The sequence below is a fragment of the Amborella trichopoda genome, chromosome 4 (assembly GCF_054954075.1).
Source record: "Amborella trichopoda isolate Santa Cruz 75 chromosome 4, AtrichopodaSantaCruz75HAP2 v2.0, whole genome shotgun sequence".
NCBI classification, from domain to species: Eukaryota; Viridiplantae; Streptophyta; class Magnoliopsida; order Amborellales; family Amborellaceae; genus Amborella; species Amborella trichopoda.
Genome location: NC_142339.1, coordinates 14,244,537 through 14,261,823, shown reverse-complemented (window position 1 = coordinate 14,261,823; position 17,287 = coordinate 14,244,537). Strand labels below are relative to the sequence as shown.

The window sequence follows — 17,287 nt, the reverse complement described above, 5'->3', positions numbered from 1 at the left end:
CTGTATTTATGAGACCATACTCATTTAGTAGAGGCATCAAAATTACGTTTCAAGAAGCAAAATTTAACAAAAAAGAAATAAATAACAGAAATAAGTAATTTTAATTTTTTTAAAAAACAAAGGATCTCGATCCCACTGTCCCATGCGCAAAGGATCTCGATCCCATTGTCACACGGAACACGTTCCTTAAAATTGTAGATCTCGTTCTTGAATAAATTAGAACCCCGCTCCCAAAATTTATTTTAAAAGTGCAATCGCTATGTTCTCAGAATTCGATCCCTACGTTCTTGGAGCTTCCCAAAAGAATTTTTTAAAATAAAATTAACTTTTAAAATAAAATAATTTTATTTTAAGCCAAATTTTCATAAAAGGTGGCACGCACTAAATAGGAACGTTGTCATTGATAGATGGGGGCAATCCTATTTTCAATGGGAGCGCGATCCTAATGAATATGGGAACAAGAGCCCATATGATACGGAACGCGTACCGTTAAATAAGGATCTAGAACCTGATGTATTTGGAACGTGCTCCCTGCTCATACGGGATCTCAATCTACTACTTTTACCCTTACATGATCTCATTCCGGAGCTTCGAGCTTTGGGCAGTTGTCGATCCGAAGCTCTCGCTCTCAATAACTATAGGAGAGACATGACAATGAGAAACGAGAATCAAACAGTGGTTTCAACTCAATCAACCATGGATTCCATAGAGTTGACCCTCACGAGTGTAGATTCTCTCTAAGCCTGATGATTATTGCATATATGTATATATTTTTGATAGATAAAAAATAACATAAAAATTCACCTTCATCCCTAACTTGGATACCATTTAAGCAGAAAGCATTTGGGGTAGGTTAGGTTAAACCTTGCTTGAGCAATGCTCGCAGTTACGGGGCAGTATGCAACGAGAAAGGCAAGGACGTTTGAATTCTCCATTTCCTTTCCTTTCCTGCTCTTCTCTTCAAGCTGCTGTATTCAGTTTGCCTTACAGCTTTAGCAGGATTACCTTACCATATTTATAGGAAAAACCTGAATTTTTAATGCTACACATAGTTTTCATGCTTATCCAAACTTGGTTGGTATCAATAATTTGGTTATCCAAACTTGGTTGGCATCAATAATTGACTATCCATTTGATCTGTGGAAATGTTTCCAAGTATCTTTCTTGGGATTATATTAATTATGATTTCAAGAATGAGATCATTTCCATCGCGGTTTATGTTAAATATAAAAATTAAAAAATTTAAATTGTTTCCAATTTAATGTTTAGGGTTTCAAGAAAACTTCATGAATATAAATGGAAAAATATTCTTTTACTCTTGCGAGATATTTGGTTAAAGAATTCAAATTTAAATTGGGAACGATTTGCCTCGTAACTCCTTTTCATGCAGGACTCTAGGAACAAATATACAATGAAAATATGTCATTTTTTTTTTCTTTTTTTGGGGGCAAATAATAAACATATTTTCATATCAATTTGAAAATATCAGAATGAAAGTTCTTGTTCTCTCTCTACCGATCTCCCTCTATAATTTGCAGTTCTTAGCTTTTATAATTAAACATTACATTTTTTAATTTGCATTTCTTAGCTTTTACAATTATTAATAATTTTCAATTTTTAGGTTTTAGGGTGAACTGATAGGTTTAGATAATTTTTTACAATATACATATTTTTTGGGTTGAAATCATAATTTTTTTTTGACAACTAATTTGTTCAAGTGGTGATGATCCATGTAAAAGTTTTCCAATGCTTGAGTTGTAATTTTTGGTGAATTATGAGGTGAGGCTTTACTTATTTTGATAGGGCTACAGCCCAATCAAACCATTTTCCATTTTTAAAACATAAGAAAAATCCAATATCGAGAACAACAAGAAATAAATAGCCCATTAGAAATCAACTTTCGGAACGTAATTAGGACATGTATAAATCTTGATTTAGCGATAGTTCAATCTTAAATCTATTTTCCTACATGTCCCTAATCCCTATCATGTATCTTATCATCTCTTTAACATTACAAATCCCTGGCAGCTATCGATCAAAAGTGGAGACACCGCTTTCTGTATCTCAATCTCAACAATGAGGAATTATCTCCCTCTCTCTTCAAACGCTAATTAATGTTTGAAGAGAGAAAGAAAGGAAGCCTCTCTCTCTCTTTTATCTCATCAACTAAACCAAATCTACATATTAGAAAAGAAGAAAAGGAAACCCCTCCCTCTCTTTTGTCAAGATATAGACGCAGCTCCTCGTCTTATTACTTTCTTCCTTTTTAAGACAATCCTTGTCATTTTTTTATTCTTCTATCTTTTTAATCCTATCTCTCCTTGTTTTTCTCTCTTCCTTTTTAAGGACGCATTAGAAACCTCTCTCATTATTTCAACTTTATTTAATTCTGTATCTCCTATTTCAAAATCACCTTCCTCTCCCTTCTTCTGAACTTTATTCAGCTCTCTCACCCCAGTTTAAGCTTTAACTGTATCAACTTTATTTGTACTTTGAATCTTATCTCTATCTGTTTCTCTATTTCACCTCCCATCTCTAAATGTTTATGTCTTGTTCATTGCAGCAGCCATGTCTTCCTCTTTTTTAAATATATTCATTATCACTAATTCACTGTTTCGATAAATTCAATTTTGATAATGAATTATCTGTTATTTGGTGGTGTCCCTCATAAAATTATTTGAGATAAACTTATAGGTAGGTTTGACATACAATTTTATCTTTTTAAAATATCTTTTTGCTTTATTCAAAGTAAATTGCTGAAAAGTGCATGTTTTTAGCTAGAAGCAACTAAAAATAGCTAAAAAACACTGAAAACGATCGGTGATTAAATAATATTTGTAATACATGGTATGCATTGGACAACAAATAGAAAAAGGGGAAAAAAACATATCTATATCCATTATATTTTTTTTTATTACGGGATTAAATCCAATTTTTCATTATTACACCACTATCCTAACAATTTTTTTTAAAAAGACGGAAATGCCCATTTTCGGTTTTTCGAAAACCGAAATGGAATTGCATTCTGTTTTTCAAAAACCGAAATTTTCGTGCTAAAACATTAGCCTCTCTCCCTCTCTCTCTTTGCGCTCCTCCCATTAGTACTTCTAAGGGAAGAGAAGAAGAACCAAGGAGAAAAGCACAGGGAAGATTCAAAGCCATAACTTCTATCTCTCCCTCTTCAACATTATTGGTCTTGGACCATAGAGAAGAAGATTTATCCCTCTCTCAAGCCTCTCTCTTCATAGACAATCCCTCTTCCTCCGATCATTACCCATAGAGAGAAGAAGGTACAAAAAAACCCAAGGCTAGGGAGTGAAAATCCAAAAAATGGACCATTCTACATTTGAACCAAAAGCAGACAGAACATGCTCCACCCCCTACACAAGTGCCCCTTCCTCTCCGCCACGCCACCTCTTCTTCTCTGCCCTTGCTAGCCCCACCCCTTCTTTTTCACATGCGACTAGTTGAAACCCTCCACACAGCATATAGTTATAAGGGAAACGAGTGACCGAGAGCTTCTAATCTCAACTCTATATTTATGGCCCCCTACCCTAGCTTCTCTCTCTCCGTCTCTTTCTCCCTCTCAATCTCAACTCTCATATTTAACCCGCCCCCCACTCTCTCTTCACAGGGCAAACTTCTTGCCCTCCATTATTACTTGCACAACAAAAGACGAAGAAGAATATGAGAGAAGAAAAGCACATTAGGGAAAGGAGCCTCTAATCCCAAAGCTCTGTCACTTATCTTATCCTCCCTCTCTCTCTCTCTCTACAACACTGCTCCCATTATTACTTGCAAGGGAAGAAGAACAACAAAGGAGAAAAGTATAGAGGAGACTGAAAGCCATAACTTCCATCTTTCTCTCTTCACCATTATTGGTCTTGGACCAAAGAGAAGAAGATTTATCCCTCTTGCTCAACCCTCTCTCTTGGCAATCCTCTTCCTCACATCATTACCCACAGAGAAAGAAGCTAAAAAAACAAGAGTTTAGAGAGAGAAAATCCACAAAATGAATCATTAAACCCTTGAACCAGAAGTAGATGGCCCCTATTATCGGTTTTTCAAGAACCAAAAAACATATAAATTCGTATTTTCAAAATCGAAAATGGGCAGCTCCGTCTTTTTTTTAAAAAAAAGGTGTTATGAAGTTGAAAAAATGGGTATCGATGTATTAATGGAAACTTGTAGTTAATTCTGTAATAACGCTAAATATAATGGATATATACATTATTTTCCCTAAAAAAATATCATGTAGACTATATTAATTTGGATAATTGATTGGTGTGGCCTAGCTCACACCTTTTACTATGCGAGCTGGAGATCTACATTGTCCACCAAGACCAGGTCCCTTGAGTAATGGTCCTTCAAAGAAAAAGTAAAATCCACGGTTCGAATATTTTCTCCAAAAAAATATCATTTCTAGTTTTTAAAATATAATTATTTTTACATATTAATCATCTCCATGTTAAAGATTATATATTTCCTAAAAATTAGGATCAAATACTATTTTGAAAGTAAATTATTAAGGGGCCTGCACTTCTACATGCGACTCCGTGGCCAGTATGCTAACCGCATCTTATTAATTTTGGATAAGATAGTCTACTACTAATAAGATTAATTGTCATCCAAGCTGACCTTGCAATTACAACTAGATCCTGACAATATTGTACTTATGTACACGATTATATGCATTACTTCCCAAGGTGCAAACCAGTGGTTTAAAAAACGGATCGGTGCCCGTGATCAAGCACCCGAAAAACCCATCCTGATCGGTGAATCGGCGATCTGGGTGGGGAATCGGCCAAATCGACCGGATTAAGCCTCAAAAGAAAATCCAAAAAAATTATTAAAATTCATTATAAATGTTGTTTTTTAGGAATCTAATAAGAAATGGGGGTATTACATTATTAACTTTCATTTTTTTAATCAATATGCCAATACTTAGATGTTCTTTCCCCGTATGAACTTATGTTAACCATTATATTTACATCAGACAAAAGAAAAATCATACATAGACTATAATAAAGAATTGATTAAATCGATGAAAAAATGGCCACAAAAATCACGAATTGGAAGGAAAATCCTAATCCGATAAAAATAAACCCAAATTATTATAATCTAACTAACTATAATCCAAAATTATTACAACCTACCTAACTATAATATTATATACTGAAATTGAAATTGTTGGTTTACATTTTATAGTTATTTTATTATATAAATAATAACAAATCCAAAATATCTTATAATATCATCTAATTTAAAATGTATTATTGATAACTGTAAGAAAAAATAGTACATTACATAATTTATAATGCAAATTAATTAAAATAAATAAACTGAAAGATTTGGTTATCAATGTAGAAATAAATTCTAAAGTGGTTTGATGTAGTGTTATTTTTATCTCTTAAAATATCCTCTAAACTAATATTTTTTAATATTCAATAAACTAGAATTAGTATTATTTTTTGTTTTTTTAATATCCTATGAGCTAGTACTAATTTTAATCTCAATTAACTACTTAATTAATTATTAATCATAGAATGAAATAATCCTTTGAGATAATAACCTAATAGAGTTTTTATGTTTTATTTGGGTAGGTAAATTTAAATTGTTTTGGTGAAAGAGAGGGGTGGTGAGCACCCAATTGAAAGATAGGGGTGGTGAGCACCCAATTATTAGTTTTAATAACTTTTCTTTTTTATCACATAACTTAATTACTACCATTGGGCGTACACCGTTGGGCGAACACCCTTGGGCACACCATCATTGTAGCGTATGTAAAAGGCAAATATGTTAATTTAAATCCTCAAGTGTTAGTAAAAGATAAAGGTGTATATATAAGAATTGTCCCACATCGAAAAGATGTGGGATGAGGAGACCCTTTAAAAGAAGCAACCCAATGAATTATGCCAGTTGATGATGTGAAAAGGTCCACGTGTAAGTGGGGCCATGTATGGAACACGATGATGTAAGCAATGGTGGGGCCATGTAATTTACCTTTTTAATAGAAAACCCGAAAAATAAAAAAAAAATAAAAGTTATTGCGTAAATCAAGGCAATCATGGTGTCACAAGGGCGATTCACTATAGCGACTCGCCGATTCACTGTAGCGAGCCGTCGATTTTTTCTGAAAATCGCCGTTTCAACTATAGAATCATCTGGTTTCCAGTATTTCATAGGAATCGGCACGGGATGTCCGATTACCGAGTCGACCGGGACGATTCCTGGTCGACTCGCCGTTTTTTTAATCTTTAGTGCAAACTCTACAAACGTGTTTAGTGTACAAGAACAATTACTATACGACACAAATTTGATGCTCTGTTAATTATGAAATAATATGGTTTCCCTATTAAGAGTGGGTAAGCCCAATATAAAGTATCAATAATGTGAGTAATTTACCACTGGTAGTACATGGCAATGTGATGAATTCCCTTAGGGCAACTCTCAGGCACAATAAAGGAAGTATAGAAGGGCTATTTGTAGCGACTACAAAACGATTTAAATAAATAATGTAGATTATTAGTCTTAACCATTATCTTTCCTTGAGTTTTACAATCGTTATTCACATGTAACATATATTTCTCTCTCAAAATAAATAGGGGACTTTAATGTGTTTCTGAATTTTATAACTGAGTTTGTTTTGAGATCTGGGGCTGCATTTCCATTCTGATACATGATGCAGCATAGAGGGTGGATAGACAAGATCAAAGGGAAAATAGGGCTGGAAATTCAATAAATTCAATTAAAATGAAGCTCAAGAGGCTTCAGGCTTCAATGGAAAGAAGTCTCTCTAAAGTATTAAAATCAGCTAAACTACTCTGTAATCTCTTAACAAAGTTTTAAATAGCTACTCTTTTGGACCCTAAATTACAATAAAATCCCAAACTATCCCGACTAATTAATAAATTCCAAACAATTCTCAAAAACTCCATATCATCCTTAAACAATATAAAAAATTTCAGAAATGCCCCTGTGAATAGTATCCATGAACAAAATGCGTGAACAGTACCTTTGAAGTACTAATGAATAGTGAAAATAAATAAAATAAAAATTATGTGTTGGAGATGTCATCAATAGGACCGCATCAATCCCGTTGGTTAGAAGAACTTGCCCTCGAGTTCTGGTGATATATTCTGTCCACCTGTCAGGATTTACCCTTTGAAACTCCATCTATGAAATCCATGGATGATCTAGGGCAGATTTATCTTTCCAGTGCACAAGATACTGCGTAAATGATCCATGCCTCGTGGTAATATACTTGTGTCAAGCACATAATCAAACACCTTGGCCTTGAATTCTGGCAACTGGTCTTACCCATCAGTCTCTATCGCTTTGTTGTGCCCACCATGATAATCAAATAGATGTGCAATGTTAAAAATTGGCAAAATATTATAACCTGCTAAAAGCTCTGGTTTGTATGCATTCTCTTCCAATCTCTTAAGGACGCGACAAGGTCCAATGCACCTAATCTTCAGCTTATGGTACTGTCTCTGAGGAAATCCCCCCTTTCGTAGGTAGTCCATAACTAAATCATCTCATTAAACTCTTTTCAGTGCCTATGGCAATCACTATTTGTAATGCATTGTGTTCCTCTTAAGCCTCTGCATAATTGCTAACTCGCTCCATATCAGGCAAATTCACCAGATCTCATACTTTTTTGTGTTCCTGCCGTAAACTACTTCAAAAGGTGATCTCCTCGTGGTTCTATTTTTAGCATTGTTATACACAAACTGAGCATGAGAAGAACAAATCCCTATGTTGTGGTCGTTCTCTTTGTGAAACAGCGCAAAAGATTGCCCAAACTCCTGTTAATTCCCTCTATTGACCATCTATTTGAGGATGGTATACACTGCTGAACTACAGTTTTGTCCTCCATAAGTGGCTTATAAAACGTGCAGTTTTTGGAACATCATGAAGCCAAACGTCTTTGAAATATAGATTGGGTGCCTGCATAACGCCCCTAGTGTTTTGGCATATGCTATGTGCATCTTGTGCGATAAATATTAGGCTCAGCCATGGCTTGTGAACAACCTTGGGTGTAGCTAGTGTAGGTTGAATCACTAAGAGCATGCTGTCATTGGGGTATGTGTTTTCTTCACCTCCCTCGATATCAGCATCGCTCCCTTCATCGGTGTGCACGTTTTTCTCCCCATTACTTTCCGTAGATTTCCCTTGCAAGTGGATGCCAGCTTGGCGTTTCGGCAATCATAAGACCTATGTCTCGGCTCACCACACTTGAACCATGTTCCTGATTTACCGTTGTTTGGGGACTGTTGTACTAGTCCTGCATTGGTCGGTTTGGTCCTTAAATGGACCCCGTTCCACACCATGGGACTGGTTACGCCTTGACCTCAATACCTCTTTGGACTTTGTTGTGGCTAGTTGCTTATTTACATGCACTTGGGCCCAGATCTGTTATCTTGGTCTCAGTCTTCAAAGCGGGTTAATAAGCTTGATCCAAAATAAAAATCTGATGCAGGGACAACTCCTCTTATATTGCAACACGTAGCCCACAGGTATATCTTGCAATCAGCTTGTTAGTCGTCTCTCGAATATCATTCCGATTCAATAACTGATAGAACGCTTCCATATAATCCTGTATTGCAACATCTTTCCGCCGTAATCGATGGAGTGTTGGTAAAGATCTTGCATAAAATTTTTGGAAGAAATTTTCCTTTCAAATGCCTTTTCATCGTCTCCATACTTCAGGGCCTTTTACTTTCCTTTTCTTGTGTGATCAACTTGTATTTGATGGCATGACGACAAAGCATGACCTTTGAACCTAGTACCAATAAATCATATTTTAATCGATGGAGTGTTGGTAAAGATCTTGCATAAAATTGTGGAAGAAATTTTCCCTTTAAATGCCTTTTCAACTTCTCCCTACTTCAGGGCCTTTTACTTTTCTTTTCTTGTGTGATTAACTTATATTTGATGCCATCACAACAAAGCATGACCTTTTAACCTAGTACCAATAATCTTTTTATGCTCTGCCATATCATTCTATTGGAAAAATTTGTTTTGACACCTTCAAGCCAGTCAAGGAAGTCATTTGACTGTAATCTCCCACTAAAATTAGGAACATCAACCCTAATACTTTGTTCAGAGCTTTCATGTGCTTGAACCTACCGATCCTCAAATGGTATAGGGTGTCTTGCCAGTAACCTATATGATCCCAAACTATCTCTGTCTGAAGCATCCTCTGAATTCAGATTTGGTCTACATCTTAAACATTGGGGATGCAAGTGATCACCTTTGCTCACCTCTTTGTTGGCACAGTTCTAGGTGATGTCTCTGAACTGGCGCACCTCGGAAGCCACTATGTCAAATCTCTGAAGATTAACCTCCAAAGCTGCCATCATGGTTCTAACTCCTGTGTCTCGACCGCGACATCCTCTAACATGGTCACTTCCTCGCAACTCTTTTGCAGCCATCCTCGTGTTTCCAAAGAAACTGAATGCCATGGTGATGGAGGGAAAAAATGTTCTTATTTTTTAATTTTGTTCAAATTTAAAGGATGTATGTTATAGTTTGTTTTTAGGGCTTATTTCTAGGGTTTTTAGTTGTTTTTAGGGATTCTAGGGTTTTTATAGTTTGTTTATTTATTTCATTATTACTATTCACAAGTACTATTCAGGAGTACTATTCACAGGAATAAAACTGTCATTATGAAATTTATACTTAAGTTAGGACCTTTTGGTCAATAGCTAATTGTATGGATAAATATTGTCCAAAATAATAATTTTTCAATATAAATAAGGGCATGGATGGGCCGGAGAGTCATGTTTATCTAAAATTGCTGGTGTCAAGGTACTTCTTGCTGATTTTTCTGTGTTTCTTCAAGTTTTTCTACATCAAGTATCAGAGCCCATGATCTTCATAGAAGTTATTATAGTAAGTATGGAAGTTACCGTAGCAATAGACATATAGAGTTACTATAGAACCACTTTCTTTGGTGCCCTAGGTCAACAACAAAGAGGGAAAGTTATAATGGGGTCTAGGGTTTGTTGATTTTGGCTAAGGTTTTCCCAAAACAACATAGATCTTGTGGATTTCAGCAATTTTTGTTGATTATTTGCCTAGGATTTGTGATTTTGGCAAACTCATGGCCGCAAAAAGGGGTCTTAAAACGAGGATTTTCGTAGATCCACTCTGTGATCCCATAGCTGACAGAATTGAGGAACTTGAGAAGTAAGTACAGCAGCTAGTGTGGTAGTTCGTGAGCCTCAATAAGGGGCAAAACGATGATCTTTTAGCCCAAGAGGATCTCGAGTACAAGCCTTTTCACTTTTGCTCTCCGCGTGTGGAGTCGAGTGATGAGGACAACGACTAGATACGTAGACGGTTCATCACTCTAGGATTTTCAATTTATAGGATGATATTTATTTTTGACACAGATTGCATAAAAAATCAGTAAGTTATAGACTGGGATTCACCACCAATCTTCCATATATACTCAGATGAACAACAAGATCGTTTAGGAGATTCGATCTATGATAAGGATCACGATGATGGTGAAGATATTTTGAAAGAGGGTGAAGTTGTTGGTTTAATCGCTGATATCAAAGATGCACTCGTGGTATGTCCTAGAGCTGAGCCTGAGCAAATTCAGCAGGGTTACATGGCTGAAGTGATGCAATTTCAACAAGTTTATGTGATTAAAACTATTCTATCGACATACAGTGACCTTTCCTCGAGGGTTTCTTAGTTTCAATGCATAATCTTCGTATTTTTATCAGTGTTGTAACCCGTAAGATCCCGGTTCATGTTTACAATATTCAAGTTGAAGAATGTTGTCGAGTTAACGTTAATTTCATTTTGGCGCACTTCAAAACTCGAGGACGCATTTTCTCCAACCAAAGGAGAATGATAGAGGAGGGAAAAATATTCTTATTCTTTATTTTTGTTCAACTTTAAAGAATGTATATTATAGTTTGCTTTTAGGGCTTATTTTTAGGATTTTTAGTTTTTTTAGGGGTTCTAGGGTTTTTATAATTTTTTTATTTATTTCATGAGAAAAGTTTATTCATGAATACTGTTCATGGGTACTGTTCACAGGGGTAAAACTATCGTTATGAAATTTATACTTAAGTTAGGACCTTTTGGTCAAAAGTTAATTGTATAAACAAACATTGTTCAAAACAATAAATTTTCAATATAAATTAGGGCATTGATGGGCTGGAGAGTTATTCATGTATTCCTCTTTAAGAAAAGAAAGATTTTGTCTTGTAAAAGAAGCCTAAGGCTTGAGCCTTAAGTGGGAGAAAGCCTTAGGTTTTCTCCAAAATTGCTTGTGTCAAGGTGCTTCTTGCTGATTTTTCTATGTTTCTTTGTGTCTTCCTACATCACTTAGTGTGTGAAGAAAACCCATTGGCTCTGAATTGATGAAGCACAAAGTGCGGATGGACAAGATCGAAGAGAAAATAGGACTTGAAATTCAATAGATTCAATAAAAGCAAAGCTCAAAAACGCTTCAATGCAAAAAAATCTCTCTACAATGATAACATCAGCAACTACTTGCTAACCTCTTTACAAAGTTTTAAATAGCTACTCTTTTAAACCCTAAGTTATAATAAAACACCAAACTACTCTTACTAATTAAGAAATTCCAAACAATTCTCAAAAACTCCATAGCACCCCTAAACAATATTTAAAATTTCAAAAATACCCCTATGAACACTAATTTATGAACAATACCCTTGAACAGTACTCGTGAATGGTAAAAAAATAAAATAAAAAAATCATGTGCTAGAGTTGACATTAGCAGGACTGCATCGACACATATCTAAAATGATAGAAGTTTTAATGTAGTCTTAATTTCTTTCTCTTGATTGAAGTTGTATGGATGTAACCTCAACCATCCATTGTCAAGATGAACTGTACAATGCGCTGTCCTAACAATTTCCCTGATTTATGGATGGATGCAAATGACTTGTGGCTTCAATAATTGAAGAGCTCTGATGATAACTTGAAAGAGAGTGCCCTTTTGGAAGGTTTTAGTTTCATAAATGACCAGTGTGATGGTTTTCTGCTACCAAATCCTGGCAGGTAATAAAAATGACTTATTAAAATGCTAAGCAGCTTCATTAAATATGGCTAAGCTTTTTTTCCCATGGTTGACATCTAGAACTTTTCCTGGTTATGTTATGATCCAGTGCAGATGATAAGAATTTTACTTGTCAACGTTGTGGACTTCTTAGGAATGAGTGCAAGACAAGAAAGAGGAAGGAAGAAGTGGAAGAGAAACTAGATTATGCTTCTCAATTCGTCTCCTCTGGAAGTATCCTTTTTGAAAGTTAATAGATTTATTAATCTCATTAATATAAGATACTACTATAACTTCCTATATTCTTTTTACGCTGAACTATCTGTTGCGATCTTCCAATTGATAAAATTATTTGTTATTGTATTTGATAAGTATATCCTCCTGCTATATATATATATACATACAGATGCACACACATACAGTGTTTCACTGGATAAAAGTCATTGTGTCTAGAACTTTGAGTGATGAGAATCAAGTGATGAGAATGAAAGCCAATATCATGCACTGGAATGTTGACCCCTTGACCAAATCAGAGTATTCTGAAGCTTGCAATTTGTATAGGATCATTGATCAACAACAAATGGAACTATACCATCCACTCTCAATTGGTTTGATGCGAACTCGGGAGACCCTTGTAATGGTACCAGTCCTTTATTGGTTATTCCTTTTATATCTTTTCATCAGTTATTAAGTTGTTAATATAATTTAACTATGAATTAAGCATAGTTCCAAATGGCAATGGCTTAGCTTCATTCATAAAAACATGGTCAATATCCATCTAACAGCTACAACATAAAAATATATTGATTTCTTGTACCTATAAGCGAAAGAGAAGCTAGTCATTACTCCCTTGTTTGATTTATTTTATTGTCATTCTTGATTCTTGAATCAGTACTTAGTTATCAAAGAGAAAGAACTTATTTTTATAAATACTCATTTTTATTAATTCTTAAAACTCATTTTAATTACTCATTGATTTATCATTTTTTGTATTATTCTCATTCTTGTTAGTGTGACGTAACCTTTTATTTTCTTGTTAGACTTAATAACTTACGTTAATTTTGATATGCCTACAGATACTGATGGAGCTAAAGGACTGCGAAGAAGCATTAAGATATTGCCAATTAACTATTCTTGTTTACCAAAGTATGTGAAGCTATGAAATTTCCTATGAATATTGTTTCTTATGAGTTTGACAAAGACTGCATGGTGATTTCGTGGAATGGATTGGGCTTGCTCTATTATATCCTAACAAGAACGATTCCATTCCGTACTTTTAGGAAAGGGGTACCTGTTTATGTGGCACCACCCACATATAAAAACATAAGTGACTTCTATTCTTAGCCATCCAATTCAAATTGACCGGTGGGATAGCTTCACAACATCACACCTAATGTGGCTAGTTTTAGGGTTTTTTGTTTTGTCTTTTTTCTTGCAAATCATTTTGAGATAATATTGTGGAGTTTCTCCTTCTCACTAGGGCACACGAAATAAAATGAGAAAAAATTTTCGACTATAAACAATGCCTGTAACTTATTGGGGCATTTTGGTCATTTTTTATTATCGAAATATTTTTATATTATTGTTATTACGTGCTCCCCAGTGAGGAGGGGAATGCTGCAAATTTTATCTTAAAATGATAATATAAAAAAGATTAAAAATCCAAATACTCTGAGCCATCTGATCATGATTAAACAATCAAAGAAAACTTCTGACATTATGGCTGATGCTCTTCTGACCATTCATTCGGATTGGATGGCTGAGAATTGAACCCACATAAAAAGGCTTACCTTTGGAAAAGGGGGCTGTAGTTTACTCCCCCTTTCTTAGTAACTGAATCATTACCCATCATGTTAATACTTCTGCTGTAAAAATTATAGTGTGAATTGCATGGTTGGATGCAATTACTAAATAAATAGGGGTAGACACTAACCCCTTTCAAAAACTCATTATGCTTCTTTGTGGGTTTATGTATAGTCTTGCTTAAAAGTTTGTTGCATAAGTAATGCTATCTTTTTAATTGCTAATTTCCTTGTTTTGTTTGATTGTAGGGGCATATCCAGGATTCCATCCTCTTTTAGGACTGCAATATTATACATGTGGGAAACTTGAATGGTTAGTTTTTCGTAGTCAGTCCATCTGGCTGAGTCTACATTGCTAATTTTGTTTGGAACTAACACTTTTGAGCCTAAAAAAGGCAGAAATTCATGAAAAGCATCCAAGCTCAACTCAACCAAATCTCCATTTTTTTTAAACAACCCAAAATGCCCAGATTTATCAATACTTCTCTATTTCGAGACACCTCCCAATTTGGGTAAAATAACAAAATGAAATGTAAATGTGTGTTCATTAGGTATATCAAAAGAGGCCTGAAAATTTATGTTGCTGGACTTTAAGGTGGTCAAGAACTTCTTTGTGCATTTGTCTATACATGTGTGCTGGTAGCAAAGTTATCAAGACCGGGCCAAATCACCTGGTCTAACCAGTCGGATCACTGATCAGTGCCTTGACAGATCATGGCTAACACAAAAACCTTTTGGGTTTTGATTGATTTGATTTCCTAAATAAAGTTGATAAATGTTTTTTGATATATTTCATATTTTTGAACTAATAATCTTAATTTTCTTATGCCGAGATGAGAATGTTGAGATGGATGAGTGGCAAGATAAGAAAGAATAGAGTTCGGAATGAATATATTTGAGAGAACTTAGGGGTGGCTCCAATAGGCAACAAGATTAGGGAAAGTAGACTTAGGTGGACTGGGCATGTGCATCGGATACCCAATCCAACATCGATTAGGAGGTGTGATTTTGTTCATGTGGAACACTCTAAAAGGGTAAGGGAAAGGCCCAAAAGGACATGGATGGAAGTGGTGAGAATATGGGCATTTATAGTCATATTGAGGGTATGGCCTTTGATAGAGTCGAATGGCATAACAAGATTCGTATAGCCGACGCCAAATGATTCGGATAAGGCTTTGATGATGATGATGATGATGGTTCTTAAGCTTCTTCTGCTTTTCTAAAATCTGGCCCAAACGGTCCAATCAGCAGTCAAATCGGTTTTGATTTGGACTATAGCCCTGACCAATTCGGTGGACTGCTCGATCTGATAACTATGGCTGGTATGGTCAATCGTTTTCCAAATTGTGACACTTCCCCTATGGGAAATGCTATGGCTAGTAGTATGGTCAATCGTTTACCAAATTGTGACACTTCCCCTATGGGAAGCACTGTTTTAATTCCTAAAATAACTCAATTAAGACTAATTTTATTTGATTTTAAGTTGGTCCACTTAAAAATTTGGGCGTACATGTAATGCTTGTAGTATGTTACTAGTATGGTACGTATAATTCTGAGAGTCTGTAAACAATGGAAATAGTAGATATAATTCTCAGAGTCTGTAAACAATCAAAATGGTATATATAATTCTCAAAGTCTGTAAACAATGGTAAGTGGAGATGATTGGTGCTTCCACACAAGTATGTGATTCTGTTCAAGAGGAAGAGCAGTTAATCTTCACCATCCATCATTGGTTACGGATGGTAGATATTATATGCAGTATTTTGTCTGATGAACATTTTCACGGATGTCTCCCATTTTTAAATGGTGAGTTTTCTATTTCCATGTAATATATATGATGAGCTCTGATAGACATTTTCATGTGTGCATTTGCACGCATGCGAGCGTCTTATGTCTCATTTCCAGGTGAACTGGAATACGCATAGTATTTCCCATTTCCATGTGATCTATGGTACATTAGGCCCATATGAAGGCCATTTGTTATTTCTGACTTGCTCTTACGGAAGCTTACTCGAAAAGATTGAAACAAAATTAGTCATTCACAACCACTGATTAAGGATTCCTCAAAAAGTTCAGGATTAGTATAGTAATCCTTTTCAGAATCAAGAAGCTTGATTTGGAAAGTTGAGAAATTATTTCCCATTTAGTAAGTTTGGGAAAATGGTGATTAGTGTACGTCTCTTTTATCTGTAAGAAAAGGAAGGAACAAACTGTCCTATGAATCTGTCAAATGAACTTGCTATTTTTGGGTTGTAAAATATACACTTTTTGGGTTCCTAGTCATCTAATATCATGACAAACAGAGTTGAAGCAGAATGCATGTTTTGTGAATCATCAAAATGAGTCAATATATCACCAACTCTAATTTTTTTTTGCAAATATTGTGCAAAAAGCTACCTTTCAAAAAAAAAAAAAAATTGTGCTAAAAGTTTATGAAAATGCTGATTACAGCTAGTTTATATGACTAGTTACATTTCTTTATAAGGTCACAGAAACATCCTTTATTTCTTCCTGATACGTTTCATCATGTAAAGGTTTTTAGGTAAGACTCTGAATGCAGTGAAGTCCTTAACAAAGGTTACCCGAGGTGCAACTACCCCTCTAGTAAGAGATCTTATGTGCCTGCTGGAGGAAGCACGAGCTGAAACTGCTCATTTAAGCGACATCAGTGACTTTGAACCCTAACTCAGTGTAGATGAAAGCTATTAAGCATGTGACCTGACAAGGCTTTTTATCCGACAGTACCAATACACATTCGTGCGGTGTAGTATGACTGACACAACAGATGTGGTTTATATATGCTGCCACCGTTATCTATTTCTCAGGACTGCTGTGTCTGAAGCCCATAACATGTAGTGTGAAATATGCTGATATACAGGTTATGAGAAATTGTTCTATTTATATTTCCAGGAAAATGTACTTTAATCAAATGAACTATTCAAAACCATAGTCAATTGGGTCATCACCATTCAACAAAATGTACCATAGTTGGGAGTAAGTGGGCATACCATGTGGTATGTCCTGTTCGTGTAGGTTCAACTTTCTTGCATACCCATCTAGTTTATAGGATGGCGAAGGCGCAAATGCAGTATTGTACTTTATGTATGTTTTGGTTCGAGGATTATGGTTGTCTGACTTGAAAGGAAAATAAAGTATCACCAGATTCATATTCGAAATTCAAAAGGATTTGTCGTGTTTACGTATGAATGAGAGCTTGTATCAAATGCCCAACCATTCTATTCACTAGTTTTTCATGGTGTTAAAGGCATAGTATGGAGGGCACTCATCTTTATAGTCTTCCTTCTCCAAAACTTCTCAAAATATCTCATCGAAGGTTGCGATTCCGATTCATAATACTGATTTCGCTATTTCGACTAGGAATCTTCAGGTATTCTATTTCTGCGAAGTCTAGAACCTCAATTCTTTATTTTAG

At 35.2% G+C, this 17,287-nt stretch overlaps 1 long non-coding RNA gene across 1 annotated transcript; it reads left to right on the top strand.

Moving 5' to 3' along the window:
• The first annotated feature begins 12,140 nt into the window (after positions 1 to 12,140).
• LOC110008005 (uncharacterized) lies at positions 12,141 to 13,218 on the top strand. Its single transcript, XR_002282414.2, has 3 exons — positions 12,141 to 12,286; positions 12,586 to 12,692; positions 13,129 to 13,218. It is a non-coding gene; the product is annotated as an uncharacterized LOC110008005 (long non-coding RNA).
• Positions 13,219 to 17,287: the final 4,069 nt, after the last annotated feature.